The sequence below is a fragment of the Macaca fascicularis genome, chromosome 14 (assembly GCF_037993035.2).
Source record: "Macaca fascicularis isolate 582-1 chromosome 14, T2T-MFA8v1.1".
Classification (NCBI taxonomy): domain Eukaryota; kingdom Metazoa; phylum Chordata; class Mammalia; order Primates; family Cercopithecidae; genus Macaca; species Macaca fascicularis.
Window position 1 is genome coordinate 98,070,320 of NC_088388.1, and position 26,655 is coordinate 98,096,974.

At 34.4% G+C, this 26,655-nt stretch overlaps 1 protein-coding gene across 2 annotated transcripts in view; it reads left to right on the forward strand.

The window, feature by feature from the left end:
- Positions 1-13,239: 13,239 nt before the first annotated feature.
- CNTN5 (contactin 5) overlaps positions 13,240-26,655 on the forward strand; it is a 1,343,675-nt gene continuing 1,330,259 nt past the window's right edge. For both annotated transcript variants that reach the window (XR_012422789.1, XM_005579428.4), the window contains exon 1: positions 13,240-13,560. The gene's annotated coding sequence lies outside the window, so the exon portion shown is untranslated. The remainder of the gene's footprint in view (positions 13,561-26,655) is intronic.

Genomic DNA, 26,655 nt, shown 5'->3' on the forward strand with positions numbered 1-26,655 from the left:
TAAAGAAGAAAAGAGAGAGGAATCAAATCAACGCAATTAAAAATGATAAAGGGGATATCACCACCGACCCCACAGAAATACAAACTACCATCAGAGAATACTATAAACACCTCTACGCAAATAAACTGGAAAATCTAGAAGAAATGGATAATTTCCTGGACACTTACACTCTTCCAAGACTAAACCAGGAAGAAGTTGAATCCCTGAATAGACCAATAGCAGGCTCTGAAATTGAGGCAATAATTAATAGCCTACCAACCAAAAAAAGTCCAGGACCAGATGGATTCACAGCTGAATTCTACCAGAGGTACAAGGAGGAGTTGGTACCATTCCTTCTGAAACTATTCCAATCAATAGAAAAAGAGGGAATCCTCCCTAACTCATTTTATGAGGCCAACACCATCCTGATACCAAAGCCTGGCAGAGACACAACAAAAAAAGAGAATTTTAGACCAATATCCCTGATGAACATCGATGCAAAAATCCTCAATAAAATACTGGCAAACCGGATTCAGCAACACATAAAAAGCTTATCCACCATGATCAAGTGGGCTTCATCCCTGGGATGCAAGGCTGGTTCAACATTCGCAAATCAATAAACATAATCCAGCATATAAACAGAACCAAAGACAAGAACCACATGATTATCTCAATAGATGCAGAAAAGGCTTTTGACAAAATTCAACAGCCCTTCATGCTAAAAACGCTCAATAAATTCGGTATTGATGGAACGTACCTCAAAATAATAAGAGCTATTTATGACAAACCCACAGCCAATATCATACTGAATGGGCAAAAACTGGAAAAATTCCCTTTGAAAACTGGCACAAGACAGGGATGCCCTCTCTCACCACTCCTATTCAACATAATGTTGGAAGTTCTGGCTAGGGCAATTAGGCAAGAGAAAGAAATCAAGGGTATTCAGTTAGGAAAAGAAGAAGTCAAATTGTCCCTGTTTGCAGATGACATGATTGTATATTTAGAAAACCCCATTTTCTCAGCCCAAAATCTCCTTAAGCTGATAAGCAACTTCAGCAAAGTCTCAGGATACAAAATTAATGTGCAAAAATCACAAGCATTCTTATACATCAGTAACAGACAAACAGAGAGCCAAATCAGGAATGAACTTCCATTCACAATTGCTTCAAAGAGAATCAAATACCTAGGAATCCAACTTACAAGGGATGTAAAGGACCTCTTCAAGGAGAACTACAAACCACTGCTCAGTGAAATCAAAGAGGACACAAACAAATGGAAGAACATACCATGCTCATGGATAGGAAGAATCAATATCGTGAAAATGGCCATACTGCCCAAGGTAATTTATAGATTCAATGCCATCCCCATCAAGCTACCAATGAGTTTCTTCACAGAATTGGAAAAAACTGCTTTAAAGTTCATATGGAACCAAAAAAGAGCCCGCATCTCCAAGACAATCCTAAGTCAAAAGAACAAAGCTGGAGGCATCACGCTACCTGACTTCAAACTATACTACAAGGCTATAGTAACCAAAACAGCATGGTACTGGTACCAAAACAGAGATATAGACCAATGGAACAGAACAGAGTCCTCAGAAATAATACCACACATCTACAGCCATCTGATCTTTGACAAACCTGAGAAAAACAAGAAATGGGGAAAGGATTCCCTATTTAATAAATGGTGCTGGGAAAATTGGCTAGCCATAAGTAGAAAGCTGAAACTGGATCCTTTCCTTACTCCTTATACGAAAATTAATTCAAGATGGATTAGAGACTTAAATGTTAGACCTAATACCATAAAAACCCTAGAGGAAAACCTAGGTAGTACCATTCAGGACATAGGCATGGGCAAAGACTTCATGTCTAAAACACCAAAAGCAATGTCAGCAAAAGCCAAAATTGACAAATGGGATCTCATTAAACTAAAGAGCTTCTGCACAGCAAAAGAAACTACCATCAGAGTGAACAGGCAACCTACAGAATGGGAGAAAATTTTTGCAATCTACTCATCTGACAAAGGGCTAATATCCAGAACCTACCAAGAACTCAAACAAATTTACAAGAAAAAAACAAACAACCCCATCAAAAAGTGGGCAAAGGATAGGAACAGACAGTTCTCAAAAGAAGACATTCATACGGCCAACAGACACATGAAAAAATGCTCATCATCACTGGCCATCAGAGAAATGCAAATCAAAACCACAATGAGATACCATCTCACACCAGTTAGAATGGCGATCATGAAAAAGTCAGGAAACAACAGGTGCTGGAGAGGATGTGGAGAAATAGGAACACTTTTACACTGTTGGTGGGATTGTAAACTAGTTCAACCATTATGGAAAACATTATGGCGATTCCTCAAGGATCTAGAACTAGATGTACCATATGACCCAGCCATCCCATTACTGGGTATATACCCAAAGGATTATAAATAATGCTGCTATAAAGACACATGCACACGTATGTTTATTGTGGCACTATTCACAATAGCAAAGACTTGGAATCAACCCAAATGTCCATCAGTGACAGACTGGATTAAGAAAATGTGGCACATATACACCATGGAATACTATGCAGCCATCAAAAAGGATGAGTTTGTGTCCTTTGTAGGGACATGGATGCAGCTGGAAACCATCATTCTTAGCAAACTATCACAAGAACAGAAAACCAAACACCGCATGTTCTCACTCATAGGTGGGAACTGAACAATGAGATCACTTGGACTCGGGAAGGGGAACATCACACACTGGGGCCTATCATGGGGAGGGGGGAGGGGGGAGGGATTGCATTGGGAGTTATACCTGATGTAAATGACGAGTTGATGGGTGCAGCACACCAACATGGCACAAGTATACATATGTAACAAACCTGCACGTTATGCACATGTACCCTACAACTTAAAGTATAATAATAATAAATAAATTAAAAAAAAAAAACAAACAGCATGTCTGACCTTTAATTACAGGTACTCAATATTATGTAGTACAGCTTCTCAAGCATTGCACAATTGAATCCATGTCACTATCTCCCAAACTGTACTCATTTTCGATCCTTTAAATATGTGTCTCTGTCTCAGCTAAACCCACTACTTTCGGGAAAGTGGAATTACCTTTTTGTTCCACTCAGAACTATGGACTCTGTTGGACATCTTATTTACTAGTCTAAATACACCAATGAAAGCTCAGCTCTGTGAGGTTACAGTCTATTTCTTACCTATTTTTTCACCATGTTCATGTAGTTCTACTTTCTCCAAAGAAAAGAGGCATTGCAGAGTGTGTCTTCTTTGTCACCCTTCCCCACAATCAATTAGTCCCCAACTCCTTCTTATTCCCTGTCCTAAAAGCCTCTGCCATCCCTTGCCCAGCCACATTTTTTAGTTCATTATTTTTATCACCCATGACTTCAAATACTATAATAGCTCCCGATTCCTTTTTCTGCTTCAGTCCTATTTATATATTTACCTCCTCTTGATTAAACTTTGCAATGATTTGTTATTTAAGATGCCATAAAAATCCCTTTTTTATGCAGCTGCTACTTATTTGAATGTCATCTCCCACTCTGCAGTTTCCAGGAGCTACACATCTACCCACACTGACTCATTTTAAATTTACTAAACACATGAACCTGAGGCAACACACTATACTCCTATCATATGGGATGTATAGAGATATTCACATAAATAGAGTTACAGACATCAATATAGGTATAGAAACCGGCATAATCAAAAAGACGTAGATGTACAGATACAGAGAGATGCAGATACAGATATTTTTAAACACCTCCAGCCAATTCTTCTTCAAATGTACGATCTCCATGAAGGGCTCCTCCCCTCTATGCATGTTGAGGAGCACGGTGTTCACCATGTGTTCCTACACTGGCCTGAGAGTATCTCTGTTAAACCACATTGAACATTGCATTTTCATATCTGGACTATAAGCTCCTTGAAAGTAAAGATGGTGTATCTTTGTATGTGACACAGTTGTCATGGAATCAGTAATTTTAGAAGTTTGTTAAAAGAAGGTGTGGAATTTAAAAATAATCTGTATTAATTACCAAATCAATCTATCGTGTAAAAAATTAAAATATGCTCATCCAAGTAACAGTGGCATAGAGAACTTCAGGTTAGAATCTTGTCAATAAAAATTCATTTCAGAACTCTTTCCTAAAATATATAGTTATTCAATAATACTTATCATGAGAAAAAAATCTCCATATAGGAAATAGAAGGAATAAATATTTACTCATGTAAAGTATAATTTGAGCAACAATTGGAACACGCCCTTCTTTTTGTTCTTTTTAAACTGTTAATAAGAAAATTTTATATTAAGAAGACGTTTAGTTAATATTCAAATTGCTTTGAGAGACGTAACAATAAACTATTTTTATTTTGTTTGTGCTTTTATATGAGTGTAGATACTTATTTGGAAACTTTATTTTACAGGAAATAATCTTAACACTGATTTATAATGAGAAAAAGAGGACATAATGTTAGCTAAAATAAGCCACACATAGAAAGAAAAATACTGCATAATCTCATATGTGGCATCTAAAAATTGGTTGTTACTGGGGCAGGCCAGGGAGTGCTGGAAATGGGAAGAAACAGGTCAGAAAGTACAAACTTTTAGTTATGTAGGATGAATGCCTAATAAATAATAAAAATAAGAAATTGTACAGCATAATGATTGATAGGTTAATTTGCTTAACTATAATAATTATACACACATACATATACACATATTATATGCACATGTAAAAAATCTATATCTCTCAAAGCATCATGTTATACATCTTAAATATATATGATAAAATATCCTACCTCAAATTTAGGTACTTTGAGAAAGACAAGCTTAATGTTTGTGGCTATTTCTACTAGATTAAGTTTTGCTGTCAGTAAACAAAGCTGTACCTCCACTAAGAACCTGAGTCCAACTAAGATGTCAGAGAGAATACCTCCTAATTCTTTCGGACTGCCATGTTACCATTTCTTTAATATTAATAATGGTTCCTGTGCTTTCATTTATTCAACACTTGTGTGCATTATCTGCAGTTAAGAGTTAGTGAAGTATGAAGCACAAACATGTTTTGCTCCATATCAAAATAATATGAAAGCTAACAATTTAGACTTCAAAAATAAATGTATTTCCCATAGCTTCATACAGAGCATATTTTCATATTGAAGTAACTATTGCTATTGAGAACAAATCAGGATAAGCTTTGTATTATTACCAAGTACCACTGACCCTTAAATAATACAAGAGTTAGAGGCATCAACCCCCACACAAAAATCTGCATATAGTGTGTGACTCCCCCAAAACTTAACTATTAATGCCCTACTGTTGACTTACCAAGAACATAAACAGTTGATTAACATATATTTTGTATGTCCTATGTATTATATATGCCATTCTTACAATGAAATAGAGAAAAAATGTTAAGAAAACCAAAAGGAAAATAAAACATTTATCATTTATTAAGTGGAAGAGGATCATCTCATAAAGACTCATCCTCAGCCAGGGGCAGTGGGTCACGCCTGTAATCCCAGCACTTTGGGAGGCTGGGACAGACAGATCAATTGAGGACAGGAGTTCGAGACCAGCCTGGCCAATATATTGAAACCCCTTCTCTACAAATGCAAAAAGCCAGGCTTGGTTTGCAGGCGCCTGTAGTCCCAGTTACTAGGGAGGCTGAGGCAGAAGAATCGCTTGAACCCAGGAGGTGGAGATTGCAGTGAGCCGAGATCCTCTCACTGCACTCCAGCCTGGGCAGCAATAAAGTGAGACTCCCACTCAGTTAAAAAAAAAAAAAAACAAAAAAGGACTTTGTCTTCCTTTTGAGTAGGCTGAAGAGAAGGAGGGGAGGAGGAAGGGTGTCTCAGGGGTGGCAGAGGTGGAAGAAAACCCATGTATAAATGGATCTGTGCAGTTTACACCTGTGTTGGTCAAGTATCAACTGTACTCTAAGAGAATCTTAGAAGTTGGAACTCTCATTCAGGCCATATGAGAATAGAGGTAAAGAGAAGGAAAAGTTTTGGGGAAAGGTCTGCAATTCTATTTTGGATGTTGAGGAGAAGATGAGAGGGACAGCTGCAGCTTGCTCACTTTAGAGGGTTGGCACAGTTGTGCCCTGCTTTGCCAAGAAGAACATGAACAAAGGATAGCTGACACGCAAAGTAGACCTGGAATAAGGGATGAGGGCTTGGAGTGGAAATGGCCTATAAAATCTCAGTCTTCCCAGGGAGAGTTGTCCATGAGTCCAGAAATTAGGTACTTTTTGCTCTTATTTTATTTTTTATTTTTAAAAAATTTATTCGTATAGACTCAGAAGGTGCGGTGCAGTTTTGTTACATGCATATATTACCCTGTGCTGAAATCTCTGCTTTTAGTATAACACCCAACTTAAAAACAAAACAAAACAAACAAACAAACAAAAAAACCCCACAATACTATCTGGCTAGAAAACTGATTTTTCCATTATTCTTGTCATATCCAAAAGCTCTGGTTTCAGTGAGTACTCTATTACTGTTTTTAAATGTCTCTTGGTCAAACATACAGTTTTCATTAATACAAATATCTCATTACACATTAATTGCATAGATTTCCACTGGAAAATTACCATACTTTGTACACTCCTGGCCTTGTCACTGTTGTTGGCATTATTCTAAGGTTTGCCGTGAATATAGAACACCCACTGCTGTCGTTTTTCAGCAAGCATTGCCGTGTTTTTCTTGTCTCATATTGGCTTCCAGTGGGTTCTGATATGATTTCTTCTGCTCTGGATTCTTATCAGTATCTTGCTACCTCATTAGCAAGCATCATTTAACACAAACACCTCAGTCGACATGATGCCACCTTGCTCAGCCTTTTACCTTTCTTTGGGACTGTCCAACCTAGCCTCCTTTCTCTTTACTACAAGGAGACTGTCAGCCTTTTGCGAGCTGATAATTAATAATCAATTAACTTTTGATAATAAAATTGCATTATATTATACTTTGGCACCTGAAGTAATTTATTTTCATAACACCAGGAGCAGCTCGTCACCAATTATAATGAAAGTAGGTTCACAGTCTATGATTTTTTCTTTCATATAAAATTTGTGCAACAGGAAATAATAAGAGGTGTATAAAAGAGGTGTCACGTAGCTATAATACATTGATTAATATTTGTTGCCACATTAAGTGGGCTTGGGATCCTCACAAGAAAGGTGCTATTTAAGCATAAAATATTGGTGTTGGGTTTGTACTCGCATAGCTTATAAATTATATCTTGAGATTTCACAGACACAAAGCAAGTTTTTACCATTGTCAGCAAGCAAAGCCAATGTAGCTGTTGGAGAGGGAGGCTCCTACGTCATCAAAACAATTCCCAGCTGAGCCCTCATCCCCCTTATCGCTACCCTAAGTGATGGTCGATGGTAGTTCTGGTATAAATGACACAGTTCCATTTCCAGGTGCCAGGCTGAACCTGATATGGTAATAGGGAAAAGATCTTCTAACTCATAAACAAAAAAAACTAGATATAGATAAGGATTATGGCAAATAACTCGGAAATAACAAAATACAGTCTCTTCTGAAAAAAAAAAAAAAGAAAAGAAAAAAACAGCATGTGTGAAAACAATGTATTTTCCTCCAGAACTGCAGGTTGTTATATGCCAATTAGCAAGTTGAATAAGATATTCAGGTAAAACACTAGAATGTGAGATTATACATTTCTATACCAAAAGTTTTGCCAAAATCTCATATGTAAATGTATTCATCTCTGTGCAGTTCTTAAAGTAGTAGATTCCTAATAAATGTCAATTGAATGAACCATATATCCCTGTGAGTATATGCAAATGCCACAAACTGTCAATTAAATTTAATCTGGTATTTTACCTTGCATTGCACTTGTGCTAAAACTATTCCCCATTAATTGGATTCTTTATACATGAGGTATGTTAATCTGATCTGATACAAACAACTTGTTTTGTGGTGTTCTAATTGTTTTCTTCAAATTACAGTGGGGATTTGTTTAGTGAACAAGTTAAGAACGCTATGGTGGAGGCATTCTACTTAGGTTTGTGTGTCACTAGATCATTAATACAGAATTAAACAGTTTATCTAAAGCATGCCTACATGCCTAGTGTATACTTAGCCCACAACAAATGTTAATAGCTCTTGTTTTGCCACTGAGTGTAAGAGCACCTATGAAAGATTCTGACATTTAGCAATTTGCCAATGTATTTATTAGATACTTTGTGTCAAATAATCGATACAACTTTTCTTATAGCTTCAACTGCTAATTTGGGGTTCCTCTCAGTTCCCTAAAAAATCAGAACATCCTTAGGTCAGAACTTAAATGGCATTGCTAATTAGAGCATGAGTGCCATCTAGTGGTAGCCATGGCTAACTACTGGCTTACTGGTGAACAAAAAAAAATTGGTGGTGAAAATACACTGCTGCTTCTTTATAATGCAGTCTGTTGGAGTTAGTCTCAGACAAACAAATGAGACATTCTATATAGACGCTACTCAGCCAATAAAAAATTAAAAGCAAAGTATATCAGATTGAGGGGTGGAAGGATTTAGTTTCTGGTCCACAGGAGGCATACAGTCTAGTTCTATACATAAAGATCTACACAAAGTATTTTAAGCTGGATTCCAAGTACACTTTGGAAATATTGTAGATGAGACTAGAAATGGCTAATATATAAAGGTGGGAATAGTATTTGATAGCAATATTTTTGAAGGATGATTATTTTGATGTAGGGCCAAATATCAAAGACAGGTCAAGTTAATGTACCTGATAGACTTGGGAGATAGGGAAGAGATGGAAAATGATCAAGATGCAGCACACATATGGCCATCCCTTAAAACCATAAAGAACAAATTAGACTAATTATAAGGAACCATTAGATATTTTTATCCCATACTGAGAAGAATGGTATGTCAACAGCAACAATACAGAGAAATATCTGGTCATGAGCAAATTAATCTCAGGTTTTGTTTCTTTACGGAAACAATTTTATATCTAAAGGTCTTGGTGAAAGAATGCTACATAAAAGAGAAATTAGACATCTGTAAAAGTAAGTGAATTAAAACTGATAGAGATCCTGAGACTTAAAATATATCCAAGAAAAAAAAATAGAAATGCGTATCTAAAGGAATCGACTGGATGAAAACAAAGTAAACTTTACTTTTAAATTAGTAAGATTTCAACTCTTACTTCTATTTTCTAAAATCTTAATTAACTGCAAATGTTTATGGTTTGCATAAATGGTTGGACCAAAATGTCATAAAGGGTGAGCATAAATTCCACCCTAAAGGAGGTTAGATATTTGCAGCTTCTGTAAGTAAGTAAGAGTTGGTACTGTGACCACCAAAAGGTTGACCACCACAGTCGAATTAGACTCCTCTCTCATACTTCTTAATAGTTTTAGTTGCCAATGTTATCAACACATCCACAAAGTAGACTATGTTCTTTAGTGTTGTTTACTGAAGCAGCTGTTAAATTAATTAAGTTGGTATATTTCCCAAGTCTGATTAAGATATGTTTACTTCTGCTTTCACAAAACAGCTGTGATATGAGTACTAAGACTAATCTTCTAAGAAACTCAAAATATAATTAAAATTATATTTTGTCCAGTTCAAGTTTACTTTTGCTTCTTCATGTGTTACTTTGCACTTTTATAGGGAATAATGGTATATATTGAAAATGCAAGATTTTGCTTCCCTTAATGTTTATCTTAGTACTTACACATTCACCATTCTTGGTAACACATTACCATAGAGGATTAAAACATCAAAACAGAAAATCAAATGCTAAAAGAATCTCCAGTAGGCAAGGCAGGTGATCCATGAAAGATGATAGATGTAGACATGAATTCACCATTACTTTGCTTCCCTACATTTATGCTATGATTTGATGGAACATAATAATAGTTACGATCTGTTAACTAGAACCTAGAACCTTATCTGAGTCAAACGAAGAGAAAGAGAAAGGAGGGCATGATTTAAATAAAAATCTGTAGCACAAGACAAAAGCTCAGAGGCAACTCAACTGCTACAGATGTGCTGCATCTGCTTGTTTGCCCATTGGGGACAATGAGATAAAGAGATTAAGACATTTACACAAAGATGGCTAGACAACAAGATCAGATCGGCAACATGACAGCTAGGTTGAGGTGTCATAACCATAGCATAGAGAAAGCGACCTAGTGAACCACTTAACCCACTTACAAACAATGTTTTAATTAACTTAATGTACAAATGATATTTTATCAGGGTACAGGATGAGCTGGTTAATTCAAAAATGTCATTAACATCAAATAGAGAAAACCAGTGATCTTTCAATAATGGCATTTTATTAAGTAAACAGCATTGGAATTTAATAACGGGGCATACATACTTTTACACATTTTAAATACAAATCTTACATCCAAACAACTATTTCACAAATCCCATTTTCACATGTCAATAGTAGAAAATCTTGGTCATGATATGTGAAAAGATTTGATGTTTTCTTCGAAAACACAGTTGGTTTTTTTTTTCTTTTCTTTTTAGTGGAACTCTAACAAGAAGTTTTGTTTGTTTGTTTCTTATTTTAAGCACCGTTGTTTCTCTGATTCCAGACATTGACCTGCTTAAACCTGAACACTGTGGATATAAAAGGTTACAGAAGCGTACCTTATCTATAGAGCCTCTACTCTCCAAGCATAAGATTTTAAAAATATACAGCACATAAGTTAACTGCATAATAGCAAAATTCTAGAGAAAGATGGGTCAGATAGACTAACAGTTTGTCTATTACATATACAGATAGTAATAGGGAATATATAATTGTATATTATTACAAATTAGAACATTAAAAGTCATAAAATAAATAAGAATAAATATAGTCACTCTTTCTGGGTCCTGAATGAAGTGTAGCCAGGTAACCTAGTCACCCCCAAATACTGACTGAAGTCAACATTTTAAATTTGAACTGACAGAAATAGACCTTACTATTTTTAATTAAACAGATTCAACATTTCCTTTCCCTCCCTCTAAATTATCAGATAACTTTGCAAGGAAAAGTGCTATTACATTATCTACCTGTTTCAAAAATATATTCACACCATATTCTTGTGATAATATTGCTCTCTTTATAAAAAGTAAAAACATTGAAAGCTTTTATTTAGCTCTTGCTTAAGAAAGGAGAAATATTTAGTCCATTTACATCATGTAAAAGGTAAATTTTCTTGTTCATGTTAATGGTAGGAGGGCACCATGAATCATGTGACTGATGGCGTTTCCTTCTTTACATTGGCTGCTAACAACCTTAATGGTAGGCCTAGCGCCATTTGTAACAAAAACATCAATGCAGTTTTCTCTATAAACCTCATTTCTGGCTTCATCGTATTTCTCCTCCTATCACTTTACCCTTTGTCTTGATCTCACTGACCTACATTTTTTATTTGTTTTTTAAAAACTGAATAGATTTTTATAAGCCAACTTAACATCCTTTCTACAGCAAAGTTAGTTGAAAGAAATTGTGTGATATAATGACTCAAAATGCCCAAATTATCAGGTCATGGGTAATATAGAATGGAGTTCTAAGAAGGGAAGACAACTTTCAAAAAGATTTCTACACTCCCGACCCCTCTTTCAGGCTACATGTGCTAAATTATACACTTTTAAAGACAAAAACCTCATCGCACAATAAAAAGAATGCGTTAGAGCTCCTACACTTTGAATTTATTTTGTGATTTAATGTGGTTATAAAAGTCCCGATAGTTCTGTGAACCGACAGCCCGACAGAGGAGAAGAACCAGTGGGGCAGAGAAAACGCCACAGAAGGGGAATCTCCACAACGATCCCTCAGTTAACACATAAAGAAGATAACCTAATTACTGGAAAGCAGGAACACGAAAATAAAAAGTATGGAAGGGTGGAGAAGCATTAAATGCACACAAATTTGTCTTTGCTACAGAACAAGCAATCAGCCTAGATCCTGAGGGTAGCGATTAAAAGCAGAGACTGGGTGTTTGTACATCATTGGATGAATGATAAGCAGCCAAGAAACAGGAAAAGACTAATTTTAATTACCAGAAAAACTGCAAGAGAAAAAACACAGAGCTAGTGGTAGACGGCTTCCAGCTACAGGCTGCATGGCACTGTACTCTCCTTGCCAATTAGAGCCAGTCAGACCCCATCAGGGGATTCAGCGAGCAGAGGAATCAGCGTCAGTTCAGGGTCAGGCTGCTCTCAAACACACATGAAAAACGGACACCAGCGGACACGGGGTGCGACCCTAGACTCCCATGCAGTTTCTTATATAGACACAGAAATAGAAAGCAGTGAGATTACCTTTCCATTAAATACAGGTGCAAACCACATTCTCTGTGGACATATATTGCAAAGGAAATGTCATATAATTTATTTAACAAATACCCAATTACCATCAGACCAATCGCGGGAATTGGAAAACGACTCAAAGACTGAGAGGAAATAAAAAGAAAAAGTAGAGAGGAGGACTGGCAGAACAATGGCACTAAAGCTGCCACACTGTGGATTTACTACCTGTGTTATTTTTCCAATTACAGCCATTGTAATATAAAAATTCAGAAAAAAAGGTTGCTGTCTGAGAACATTCCTTCGCTTTTTTTTTTTTTTTAGAACTGACTCAACACCCCAAATCAAAGAGAAATATAAACAGGCAGACCCTGATAGTCCTTAGTGAAACTCGTGAGTGCAGAAACAAAAGAGAAGTGCTTCCCATTCTGGACTTAAGAAAATTCTACAAAGTGAAAAAGTCCAGTCTCAAACCGACCTAAGTGAACGCGTCAGTCTGTGCTGCTGCTGTCAGAGGTGTGAGCCGGGGACTCCAGGAATCAGAGAGAAGACAGGAGCGGAGGAAGGGACCCTCGCCTGGATCTCCCGTGTCTCCAGCCAGCACGTTTGCTTTGTAATCTATGAATGTTAAATACGGAGGGTTTGCAGAGCAGACACGCCGGGGAGAGGGGGGCAAGTCCTCTGTACTTAGCAGGGAAGGAGAATGCCGGTTGACTGGTGAGGCGAGTGGAGAAACACAGAGGAGCCTCCTGGAGGCACACAGTTCGTTAAGCCCGGGGACATGCTAAATGAACCTTTGCAGCAGGAGGCAGTGAGGCGCTGGACGCGGGCGCCGGCGACAGCGCGGGCGGGCGGGGAGGGGCGAGGGGCCGCCCCGGGAGGACACAGCCAGTCAGAGGCGCGGGGCGCGGGGCGCGCGGACGCATTGGAGGAAAACACGCGAGCCCCAAACACACCAGCCGGAGGAGGCGCCGCACCTACTTCCCAATATAACCAACTACGGCTGGGGGAGCGGAACTGCGAGAAGACGGCAGCCAAAGTGCCATTAAAGCTCGGGGCGGAGAGGATGCGTTACCTGGGTCCCCTCTGCTGCAAGAGGCAGGGCAAGCTGGAGGATTCCCTCTGAATGATTAAGAACTCCGCAATTCACCTCTGCCACAGGCTGCAAAGGACCCGAGGAACCGCTCTCTCTGAACTGTGCTGATGGGCAGGAGGATGGGAGAGAGGAATTGAGAGTCACAGAGGAAGGACAGTGGAGTCTGGCATCTTATTGGTAAGTGGCTGACATTCCTTTGCCAGTGACTGCGTTCTGTGATTGTGCACTTCATCTCCCAGCCACTTAGGATTTTTGACACACTCGCTTCTGCAAAGCCATCCTTTCTTGCCATGTTGCCAGAACGTAAAAACTGTAAGATGAAGCTTTTTTTAAATATAAGAAAGAAAACACGATTTTATTTTCTGCTAGGATATTATGGCAAAAAGTTGAAACAAGAGTAAATATAACCCATTTGTGTATCTCCTAATGCCACCCAAAATAAGAGTAGACAATTCCTACACGTAAATTGTAAGGCGATAAATGCCAGGATAAAGTGAGGATGTTTCTACAAAGGAAACTAAATGTTCGGAAAATAGGATGTTCTCAGGTACTGGATGTATGTCTTATGTTTGAGCAATGAGTTTCTGAGACTAAATAATTGGGTATCTGGCATTGCAATAACTTGTTAAAATTCAGTAGGGATGCTCTGTAAGTGGAGTTCTACAAAGTTCGTGAGACTGAGAAAAACTGTACCTTGGATTAGGCTGAGCTTTTTTCTAAAGGTTGTATAGGATTGTGATAGGTTAAAAAATTATGTTCAGACATCCTTAACATGTTTTGTGTGGAGCTATATCGAAGGGAATATCAATCTGCACATATATAAACCTGATGTACTGTAAGCTGAGAATTACTCTGATGACCTGAACGATACGTTGTTTCAACTATATTTATTTGCGAAAGAACCAGAATCCACTACATATGTTAGAACTATATTACTTTTAAATCTTAGAACCGTTCTCCCAAGAAAAATATAATTTCATGTGGTAATTTAAATGCAGGTGAGAAGCAAAAAACTTTTAAACTGTTGTATGTTCAATGCCTTACCTACATTAAATTCATTTATTTCTTAATTTAAAAGAGAAAATCATTTAGAGGGCCAGAACTTCTACTTTGATTCTCAATTTCGACTGTGGAAATAAGGATGAAAGAAGTAGATGTTCATTAGAATACTAGCATTTAAAAAATATAGACAAATAGTTGAATTTAAAAATTAATGCAGATATCATCGATTACTGTTAAATTGCAACAGAACTACAGAAGTACTTATGACCGTTACAGGGAGCTTAAGGGGGTTCATTATGATTAATATTGTGACTCTTAGTATTTTAGAAAATAATGACTATGTCATTACTGTTTTTGAAAATGCCTGTAGTCAATTTTGGGCAATTCTCATGGTTGCTTGCATATTCTCCTGTTTCATGCTCAAATTATTCTAAGTTATGTGGGGACTAGTATACTGGGTCTTAAACTTAACAGGCATAAGTTTGCTCTGACTTTAATCGAAAAGAGATGTGACTAAGAATATGTCATATAAAACTAATGATAACAAATTAAAGATATTACATACAAAGATCATCTAAGTCTGTTAAAGGGAGGAAAAGCAAAAACAAAATCAAAGTTAAAGTTACAAAAAGGAAAATGCAGTATAAAGAATATAATTTGAAAAATAGCTGAAGTGTGAGGAATAATATTAAAGCCTATCTGAAAATAGAAAGTCAGTGAAATTATTATTACAAGTGCCAATGTTTTTGTTTAGGAATTGGTGTATCCTTTAAATTATTTAAAACTTCTGAAAATTGAGAAAGGGGGAGAAAAACTGCTAATTTTAATTTCTTTCTGATTCCATAGACAACTAAACAGAAAGTTAGATTCTTAAAAGTTAGATAAAAATACAATCACACAGATTAACTAAATGCCAGACTTTGTAAGTTGTGAGGCACATGTATACCAAGGTGCTTTTGGAAATACATCACAAAAGCTACAGTTTTGGAATTTTTAAATGAATAGCTGAAATACCTGAATGTTTCTCAAGGTAAGCAGTCAGTACTTCAAGTATTAGGTGGTCTGAAACAATTCTTAGGGAACCAAACTGAAATCAGATCATGAATCTATATATAGAATATGTAAGATGAATCATTAAAATTAGTAGCTTGTGAAAATTTACTTCAATCTTATGTGTCCAATTAAGTAGCACTATCTGTTAGAAATGTACCAGGTTTGGCTAATATGTATTTCTTTAAATGTCTCTTTTACTTCACAGTTTAGAAAATCTAGACCACTTTCAGGGTAGAGGTAAGTGTGTGATTGTCTGTCACAGCTGACTTAGCAATAAGGACCAGAGGGTGTCAGTAAAGGGCAAAGGGCCCACATAGGCTGGGCAAAGGGCCCACATAGGCTGGCCAAAGCATTTTGGAGTTTGTCTTACTTCTAGACAAAATAAAGGCATATTTTGTAAAGATTAAAGTAAAAATGATGAAAACTTCTCTAGATGGCTGTAATACTGTGAAGATGATTTGATTGTACAGAGTTTGATTGGCTAAAACAAAGTTGTAGCAGAGTTCGGTGTCTCCCTCATCCGTCAAACTAATTCAGAATGTTATGAGGCTCAGATATTATGTAATTTGCTGAATCCATTCTTTCTCACCTATCTCGATTACCTATTGTCTTTGAACTTTCTTTTTAAATATGGGTATTTTAATTTTTACTAAGTTGTTGGAAATTTGTTTCTCTTAATTTAAATAATAAACTCATACATTCATGTGGTTTGTTTTCTTGAAATTCTGACTTCAGGAGTTGATTTTATTAATCTCTTTCTTCTTTCTGACAATCCAAGCATAAAGTAAGAGAGCCATGTGTTTCTCACAAGATGTTAAGAACAGGGTTGTAAGGCTGTGCTAATATGTTACATGAACTTCTTAACACTTTATAGCAGGAAAGAGACTGGTCGGAAGCTCAGAGCAGTAGAATCACTGCAGAGGTCTATTTTCTGAGCATTTGTGATCAATAACTCCACATTAGAGGCTGGTCCATTTTAAAAAGTAATGAAGTATAGAAAACTCCTAATGCTTAAGATTTAAGATTAAAAACTACTATGAACTATGTTCCATATGTACCCACTCAAGTAAGTAATCTTGTTTTATGATTTTTGGAGATTCAAATATGTATCGTTAGAAGGGTTCTAATAAATTGAATATTATTAGTTTATATTTTTCCCAGATACTTAAACAGTGTTTTTAGTTGATTTATTTAAATTGAATGACACAAAATATAGTGTTTTAATACAGTGGCTATAAGAGCAATTTTTAAATGGAAATATGTATTTGCTTTTTTAGAAAACTGGTTTTTACAATTGATTTCTTCATCAAAATTATTCTGAAGCATTGACTTGAATCTCAGGAACTTAACATAACACTGTATAACTTCAGTTATGTTTTACCTATTATATTTGCATAAGCTAATTATAGATAATTTTATGTCTATTCATCCCCATAAATTAAAACACAGGCCTTTAGTTTTATATCCCAGAGTACTGCATATTATAGTTTTGAACTTATACCCTCCTCACACGTAAGCTCATTAAGTGTTACAAAGCTATTCAAGTATGGTAGTTTCTCTTTTCTGCAGTGCAGGGAGCTGGGAAATGTCCACAGAGGCCACAAAGTAATTCTGAAAAATAAATCAAGATTGTCTGTTTTATGAAAATAAAAAAAATGGATCTACCATTTGTAATCTAATATAAAATAGCGTGAGATCTATCATTCATGAGAATCTTAAGAAATTACAGTCATATTCATTTCCCATGTATTTCTTAAGCTAGAATTTCTTGTGATCGCTGCCATTTTTAAACATTTCAAAAAATGTTTCATTAGATACATTTTATAACACAAGTGTGAAGTTGATTGTTTTTTTCTTTTTTCCTAAGTGGTTCTTAAAAACTCATAATGATCTAAATAACTTGTTGCTTAATGGCTACCACTTTTAATTAATTTATTTATTTTCACAAATGACCTTCTCATAACAGATCTGACAGGACTCACCTATTTCCTCTTATGCCAGTCATGTTTCCAAATATTTCTCACACTCAATGTGCAGAGTGGAGGCCTAGATAAAAAGCAAGGAGCCAATACATTTTATGAGTTTTTGATGAAAAATATTGTTATGATTAATATCTTTACTAGAAAATATGGAGCCGGTTAAAGGTAAAGTGACTAAACTGAACAGTATCCAAAGCAATTGCATCTAGGCAAGAAATATTTCATTTATGTGAAAGATCAAAAATTGTCTTTCATACCCATTGACTGGAAAAGTATAAATATATATTTAAACATTTTATGAAGGGAGTAGAGATGTACTTCATATCATTCTTACAGCTGCTAACAACCCAGAAAGGAGAACATCTCATCTTCTATTACTATCCAGTAGTAAATGTAGTATATGTTTATGAAGAGAAATGTTGCTGATTATACAGGTGAAAAAAAATTGAAATTCTCTTCCTTTTGTGAGTATTGGCAGAAGCATTCATTATGAGGCTAAAAATACTGAGATGTTCTCATCGAGAGATATTATAATGATAGTAATAAAGTATCTGGAGCTGCAACCAGGTCTATTAATGTATTTTTACAAATATTTCATTAGTTGCAGGAGTTTTTATTTATCATATAAATAGTAGAGAAATGGGATGTTGATTTTGTGAGAAATTTACTTTTAAGTATATAAAGTTTTATCTTTATTTTCTTAATTCATTTTATATTTGTAACTATGAAGGATTTTTTTCTGAAATTAAACAAATTATAAAGGCAATACTCAAGAATTTATAACAACTATTTTAATTCACCTAGGTTCTCCCATTTCAGTTACATGCAAGAACTTACTTTCAATTGTGCAATATTTGTTGAGATACTATGTTCTTCAGCCTTTAAATTTACTAAACTAGACAAAATCCCTGATGACTAAAAGTAATATTATTAGAAATTACAGGTGAGTGACAATAGGAATTTTTAAAAGAATTATTGTTTTCTAAAAATAAATTTTTTATTTAATTGACAGTTTCATGATCATTAAATATAATAGGAATTCCTGGGCACTGGAACAGGTTGAATGACCCCAAATATATCTGAAAACATTGTGAAAAGTCTCATGTTTAATCTGTTAGGTATTGTATTTTGCCTTATTTTGTTATTTTAAAACTTTCCTCTTCATATTGTTTTCTAACAGATATAGACTGGCTTAATATTATCTCCCATATAGCAAAAATTATTAAAACAACTTGTTAATGACCACTATTTCTTTTCTAATTTTGTATTTTCGATATGAATTTCAAAATTATAGCATTGATGAGAGAATTGAAACTCTAAGCTTCATAATTCTATTTAATACTCTCTTCTTCCTTTTGTGATGCTGTTATTCTAATGTGTGAGCTGATGAATGAGAGTTCATGCTAAAATAACCATATCATTCAAATTCAGCACAAATCTCATGATTTTTTGATGATTAATTAGGGGACACTTAGGAAAAAGTGACAATAAATACCATTTAATATTGGAAGGGGCCATACAGAGCTCGTATTTTTACCTATTCTCAATAAAGCTTATTCACTAATAAACAAGGGTATAAAAAGGTGAAGTGATGTGTTCAACATTGCAAGTAATGCAAAAGATGGAATTAGAACTCACATCTCTTAAATTTTAAGATCAGAGCTATTTATAGCTTATACTTTATTTTATACTGTGGACATCTTGATTATTTTTGTATCTATTCACATCAAATCCTTATATTAGGACATAAGTATAGGTAATTTCCTTGTTGCCACTGATTATCTGTAAAACATTGTCTTTTAAGATTAGAAATTTAAGATCCAATTATATTAACTCTAGAAACTGCTGTACCCACATTCTCTTAACCAGCAACTATAGAACTTAACTGCTAGATGGGAACTTTTTCACAATGAACTTGGTATGCACTCAACAGCTACATCAAATGACAGAAGTTTTTTTTTTTTTTTTTTTTTTTTTTGACAGTTTTAATTAGGAAACTTGGGAACCTTTTAGAGTGTTATAATTAAGTAGAAAGAAGGATTTAAGTGATTTGATTCCATGGCATATATGTAAGGGGACATCCATTTGCCCTATAATACTTTTTGATTTTTCCCAGACTGGCAGGTTTTCTTTTTTTCCTAGTAATAAACGTTTAATGGAAGCCCTAAATCAAATAGAAACTCAACAAGAAATGTAGATGAGAGTATATTTCTTTGACAAATTTTGGGTAAAATTTAATTCATGGACTTTTTAAAGGTAGTAACGATTTTAGAGCATTTGCTAATAAAGCAGAGAATATATCTCTAGAAATATGCACTATTATTCTGTTTTAAAATTCAAATGTCAACTTGTATATAAATTCTAGTATTTCTGTGATAATATTAAAGGAGATTAATAGAGAACAATTTGGAACTGTAATACTATTTAATCATCATTGTATCTGAACCAAAGTTTATCTATGCTTAATTTTAATAATGTCATATAAATTATTTTACAATGAGTATATACATTAAAAATTCCTCAGTAGAACTGAATATGATAAAACATAAAATTACCATAGTGCATTGGAGTGGAAGGCAGTTTAAATATTGCTGAATTTCTGGTATTACATTACTTTTACAGATGCCTTCTTCTGCTGCTTTAATTGTCAAATTGTGACAAGCAATTTATGTGTTGGGGGGAATGAATTCAAGTTTTAAGACTCTTTTTCTTTAAACACTGAATATTTAAAGATAGCGCAATAAGTGTAGTAGAGATGAAAGACTGTGACTAAAAATGTCAATATTTTATTTGAAGTATTTTATATACTAAGTGTATAACCCCAATTTGCAAATAAAATATAAAAACATATTCTTGAAGCCCAATGAATAGTCATTTTCGTTCTTGAATTTTTACTTTCTTTAGGTATTTACTTTCCTAAAACTTACATTCAATTCTTTAACATTTTCAAATAACAGTAATCTTAGTAAGGAGGAGTAGTTACTTGAGATTGAAGTTAAATGATCCAGAATTGATTTTATGAAAATTATACATATTAACTATTTTAAAAATGTATGACTGAGTTTGTTTGTTTCTCATTCTTTAACGTGGTCTTGTTAGTAAGTGCCACAGTAAGTAAAATTAATGAAAAGTAATTTCTTTCACATTTAAAGCAATTTCAACATTAATTTACTCACAGAAATGGTCTACTGTGGACAGTGGCAGTACAAAGTGAGAATATAAAAGAGAATAAATAGTTCACAACCTGGTGGAGGAAATACACACATAGGGTGAATATAATTCAATGTGAAATATGCAGTGATAGAGGTGTATGTGACTAAGATGCAGATTTTCAATATTTCTCCTTCTGGAGACTTCTGTTAACTTTTCTCCTAATGAGCCTTTCCAGCTTGGACAATTTCATGCTAACGTTAGTTCTCTAATTGCTGCATTTACTTTCCATTGCCTAAGTTATTTTAAAGTGATTTTGGTTCCAAGATTCACCTAACCACTTTAAATGAATGTTGTGTTTTTTGGCATCTCATTATACTGCTCACTTTAATATCTCGGAGCCATCTAATCTCTCATGATATAGCCAAATTCAAGGTAAAAATGAATGTGGCTGAGATGCTGTGGAAAAAAAAAAGCCATTTCTATATGTTATAAATAAGATTGATTTCTTTCATTTATTTAGTATGACATATTAGTGCTGCTGATAAAACTTATTTTGCAGGAGAGGATTAACTATGAAGCCAATGAAGCTTTGCTTATATGGCCGTTTCCAAATACTAATAGTAGTAATAGTGGCAGAAATCACCGTAAACCTTATTTTAATAATTATAATAATATATCTAACATAGGGAGCCATATGGATTAAAGGATTTGGTGTTTGAATTTTAGGTTTAGTTTTGACTTTAAAACTTATTAGCTGTATAATTTTGGACAAGAAACAATCTTTACATACAAAATACCTGTCATAATGTAATATACAAGAAAAAATATCTACTTTTCAATGGTAAAAAAAAATGATAGTGTTAAAATCATTAAAGTTTTAAGTCTAGGAGGAAATTTTTATTTTACTTCAATTCTCATTCTAAGCTTATCTGTCTACCAAAATATTCTGTTTTTTTTTTTTTAAATGAGACATAATCATGTTCTAATTGTGGAAGGGGATATTGAGATCTTTAGAACATCAGCATTTAAAGATTATTCTGTGTATCTCATCTTTTATTCAAAGAATTTTCTCGAATATATACTTCTAATAAATCTAGTATGTTTGATACCATATGCTTTTGGGGATTCAAAGGAAGTGAGAAGTTTGACCACTGACAATGAAAAGATGGAAAATTGTTCAGTCAGGACACAGCTTAATAAGAAACTTAAGGAAAAAATACCTGTAAAAGACTGTAGAAACATTGGAGGAACAGAAATGGTCATTGTTGTGATGCATTAAACTAACTTCCTGGACAAACTCTTTTCAGTTGTTGTAAAGAGAGGCAGAAACAAAACAAATGTGTAGGAAAAAGGTAGGAAAGCTAATTAATGTACAGAAAGAATGCTTTTAATGCAAAGAGAGAAGTTAAAAATATATAAAATGAGGAAATTTGGAGGATTCTAAGAGATAAACTGAAAAAATTGGGATTTTGTTCTAAAGCAAGAGAATAATATTTATCTCAATATTGGATGTTATTTGAGTTTCTTCCCAGTTTTTCCCTTTACTGTGACTTGTACAGGTCACCTTGCTTCTCTCCCTAGTTTATTAATTTCTCAATGAAAAGAATTAAAGTAAATGAATTTAAAGCATATTCTTCAGGTTTTGATCCACTGTTACTCTATGACTGTGTGAGTTATGAGGTTTTGACAAAGAGAAGAATGGAATGACATGAAAATCTAGGGATTGACAACTGCATCTAGAATGAGCTCCACAGAAGAGAGAGAAGAGAGAAGAAACCACATTCATGGCATATGATGAGGTCACAAAAAGAGCATGAGCTTCTTAGACACAGGTTTAACCCAGGTGTTTCCCTGAGCGACACAATAACCTTTATACGTTTTCATTTCTTTCCCTGTAAAAGATGATATTGACTAGTAACTCATCATTCTTTTTGCAAGAAGGAAATGAGACTGTAGATTTAGGAACCAAAATTACTTCATATCTTCAGCTATAGATGCTTATAAAATTTCTTTTTTTCCTTATACGTTTTAAGGCATAAAATTATTTAAATTTAGTATAAATATACGTGGGTACAATAACTCTAGGATTCTAAATATGAATAAAATCACTTATTTTCTTGGCTGGATGCTGTGTATTCATATATACTTGCTGATGGTGACATGTTTTCTTTTAATGACCTTATTTTACTTGCTCATTTTGACAGTGATTACCTCTTCTGGACCTTTTACTTTAATTTTGTTTTGTTGGGCCTGAAAAGGGAAGTCATTCATTTGCCTTTACAAAATTACTTAGAGCATAGATTGTATTTTGTAGGTAGAGGAAGATATTTCACATAATGTCTTTTGAATCCTGTGTGATAACAAAATAGTACAGAACACATTCATTTGAAATTAATAATGTTCCCCAATTATATTCTTTTTCACTTTTATTGTCTGTTTTGCTACTTTAAAAAAGTAATATTTTGAAACAGACTTGTGCTACAAATGTGGTGTCTAATGCTAACTCTTTAAAACAAATCTAAACTGAAATCTTTTAAATTGTGAATTGTATTTTAGAGCAAAAATACAATGATTTAAGCTTGTAAACATTTTACAAATTTTTCCAAAAATGACATATAGATATATATTACTATGGTAGCTTTTTGGGGTTGGCTACTTTGGCAATGAGTTATTATAAAATAAAAACACATTTTACTATTTGTGTGGTAAATCATATAATATTTTAAGTATGTATGTCCTTTATACCCATCCAATAAGTAAACCTCTTCCTGAAACATTTACTGATTATTCCACTGTTGCAGAAGATATAATATAGCAGAAAGAAATGGAAGGAAGAAATCTCAGATAAGAATATTTTCTTTCAAAAAAGGTATGAGAAAAATTTATTGGGTCTGGAACTGTTGGATAGAGAGGAAAAAAGAAAGATGAAGAAAGCCACCAAGCAGACAGGAGAGGGAGCTGATAGAAAGCAATTTTGTACTGTTTAGTGAGGAAGTCATTAAATAAATATTTATACCATGAGCTATTTAAAAACAAACAAACAAACCTGGAATTGATATTTCACCTGAAACAAAGGTGTCTTTTAATCTTTGCTCCATGTATTTTTCTTCTAAGATAATCATTCTTAAGGTCTAAATTCATGGCTTAGTTTTTCATGTTGCATATCAAAATGCCAACTATTCAGAAATGCCATACAGTTGCTTGGATAAATACTAATTTAGAAGGAAGAAATGACCTAGTGTTCTCAGTTATAATTCTTATAACTTCTCCTGTGTAGACATTATATATAGTCTAATATCTCCTACATATCAGAATTTTTTTTTTTTTTTAATTTTTCGAGACAGAGTTTCGCCCTTGTTGCCCAGGCTATAGTGCAATGGCATGATCTTGGCTCACTGCAACCTCTGCCTCCCAGGTTCAAGCGATTCTCCTGCCTCAACCTCCAGAGTAGCTGGGATTACAGGCATGCGCCAACACACCCAGCTAATTCTTTGTATTTTTAGTAGAGATGGGGTTTCTCCATGTTGGCCAGGCTGGTGTAGAACTTCTGATCTCAGGTGATCCACCCGCCTCGGCCTCCCAAAGTGCTGGGATTACAGGTGTGAGCCTCTGTGCCGGGCCAATGTCAGAATTTTAATAGATGTCTTAAAATTGAGATGTTTAATAGATTTTTTAAAACATCTATTAAACTTTAATAGTTGATTAAAAGTCCCTTGATGTACTTCTGTGATTAACTACCTTTAGTAAATATTAATCCCTAGTTGGTTAGTGTTTGTCTTTAATGCTTGAATAAGTTATGTATCTCAGATACATTCCTTTTTTTATGTGTAGGAATGGCTCTATCATTAGTTACTTTATTCTTACATTTCAAACACACCAGAAGAATTCAAATTTTCTCATGAGATAAAAATAAAACCTGAAAAAAAATAAATACACCTTATGAATCTTTTTCCCATAGACAAAATAATACAGACTCCATTTTAAGGATGGATATATGAAAACAAGTTATTTTGAAGGAGAATTGCATTCCAGTAATAAAAATAATTATAACTTTTTCTTCTAACTCTTCATTTATAGAGAGTCAAATATTGTGTAAAAGTGACTTCAAATATGATTTTTTACCTATTTTTTTGTGAGATTACAAATGATCTGCTCCATTGGTTGTGTTGTAAACTTAAAGACCACCTAATAAAGTATTTCTTATGACTAGGAATCTTGATTGAATGAACACTATTGTGTTCATCTCCTTTTATTCTAATATGGAATTCACAATTAGAAGTATGAAATAGTATGAATATTTTATTTGTATAAATATATGTACAGAAGTCCCTCCTTTTCTGTGGGAAATACATTCCAAGACCTTCAGTGGATGCCTGAAACCACAGCTAGTACCAAACTCTATATTTTTTATATATTATCTGTGTGAGAACTGAGATGGCTAGTAATTGACCAGGCGACAGGTAGCATACACAGTGTGGATAAGCTAGAGGAAGGGATGATTTGCATCTTGGTGGAACACAGTGTGGCTGCAGCAGATTTCATCTTGTTATTCAGAATGGTGCAAATGTAAAATATGAATTGTTTATTCCTGTAATTTTCTATTTAATATTTGTGGACTACAGCTGACCTTGGGTAAATTAAACGGTGGAAAGTCACACTGTGGAAAAGGAGGGACTAATGTACCACAAATTTCTTTATCCATTCATTCATTGACAGAAGCTTCTGTTGTTTCCATATCTTGGCTATTGTGAACAATGGTGCAATCAATGTGGGGGTGCAGGTATCTTTACGAGATGGTGATTTTATTTACTTTGGGTATATATTCAGAAGGAAGATTTCTGGGTCATATGATAACCCTGCTTTTAATTTCTTTGCAAACCTCCCTACTGTTGTCCACAATGACTGTACTAATCTAAATTTCTACCAAATTGCAAGTGCTTTTTTTTTTTTTTTTTTTTCACATGCTCATCAACACTTGTTATCCCTTGTCTCTTTGATAAAGACCATCTTAAAAGGTGTAAGGTGATATCACCTTTTTATATAGCTGTTGACTATTTTTATGTCTTCTTTGGAAAAATATATATTCTGGTCCTTGCCCATTTTTCATCAAGTTTTTATTTTTATTTTTACTATGAAGTTGTGTGAATTTCTTATACATTACTTATCCTCAAAGAGGAGATCTGCCATTTTTAGCAACATAGATGAACTTAGAGAGTATTTTGGTAAGTGATGTTAGCCAGACAGAATGAAAAATACTGCAGTGTCTTACTTATGTAAAGAATAGAACAGTGCTTACCAGGAGTGGGAGTACCGGGTGAGGGTGGATGGAGGGTGGAATGAGGAAATGGAAGTCAAAGGGTACAAAGATGTTGCAGTTATGTGAAGTGAATAAGTGTGGACACCTGATGTACAATATGAGGACTATGTTAGTAATATCATAGTGTCTATGGGAATTTGCCAATAGAGTAGACTAACAAAGGTAACTACATGAGATGATGGATGTTAATTTGCTTGGCTGTAGTAATCATTTCATTATATGTATGTGTATCAAAACATGTTGTACAACTTAAAGCATCTTTTTAAAAATTATTTTTATTGTAAATATTTAAAATTGCTATGAAAAAGAATGTAATTAAAGCTAAACCTCTCTCCTAAAGTAGTATTCCAACTCTCTCCCTCAGAAGTAGTAATCATTAAGAGATTTTTTTATACATATAGCATTCTATTTATAGATAATGTATCAATTTTTCTTAATTTTGGGTAGCTACATAACAAAAAGGTATGTAATTTTTTAAGAGTACTTTTGATAAAGTTATACATGATTTATATGAATAGTTCCTCACCTAAAACTATCCATCAATTTACTTCTCATATGAAAACAAATATGAAATTAAAATTCTTAGTTATGAATTTTATATGAATGGATCTTGAAGTTGTATTGCTAGGTCATTGAGAACGTACACTTAAAATTTTGCTTTTACTGCCAAGTTTCCCTCCATAGCAAAGATACCAACTAATACTCCCACTATTAGTGTATTACAATGTCTGTCTCGTCCCACTGTAGCCAACACAGTGTTACCAAACT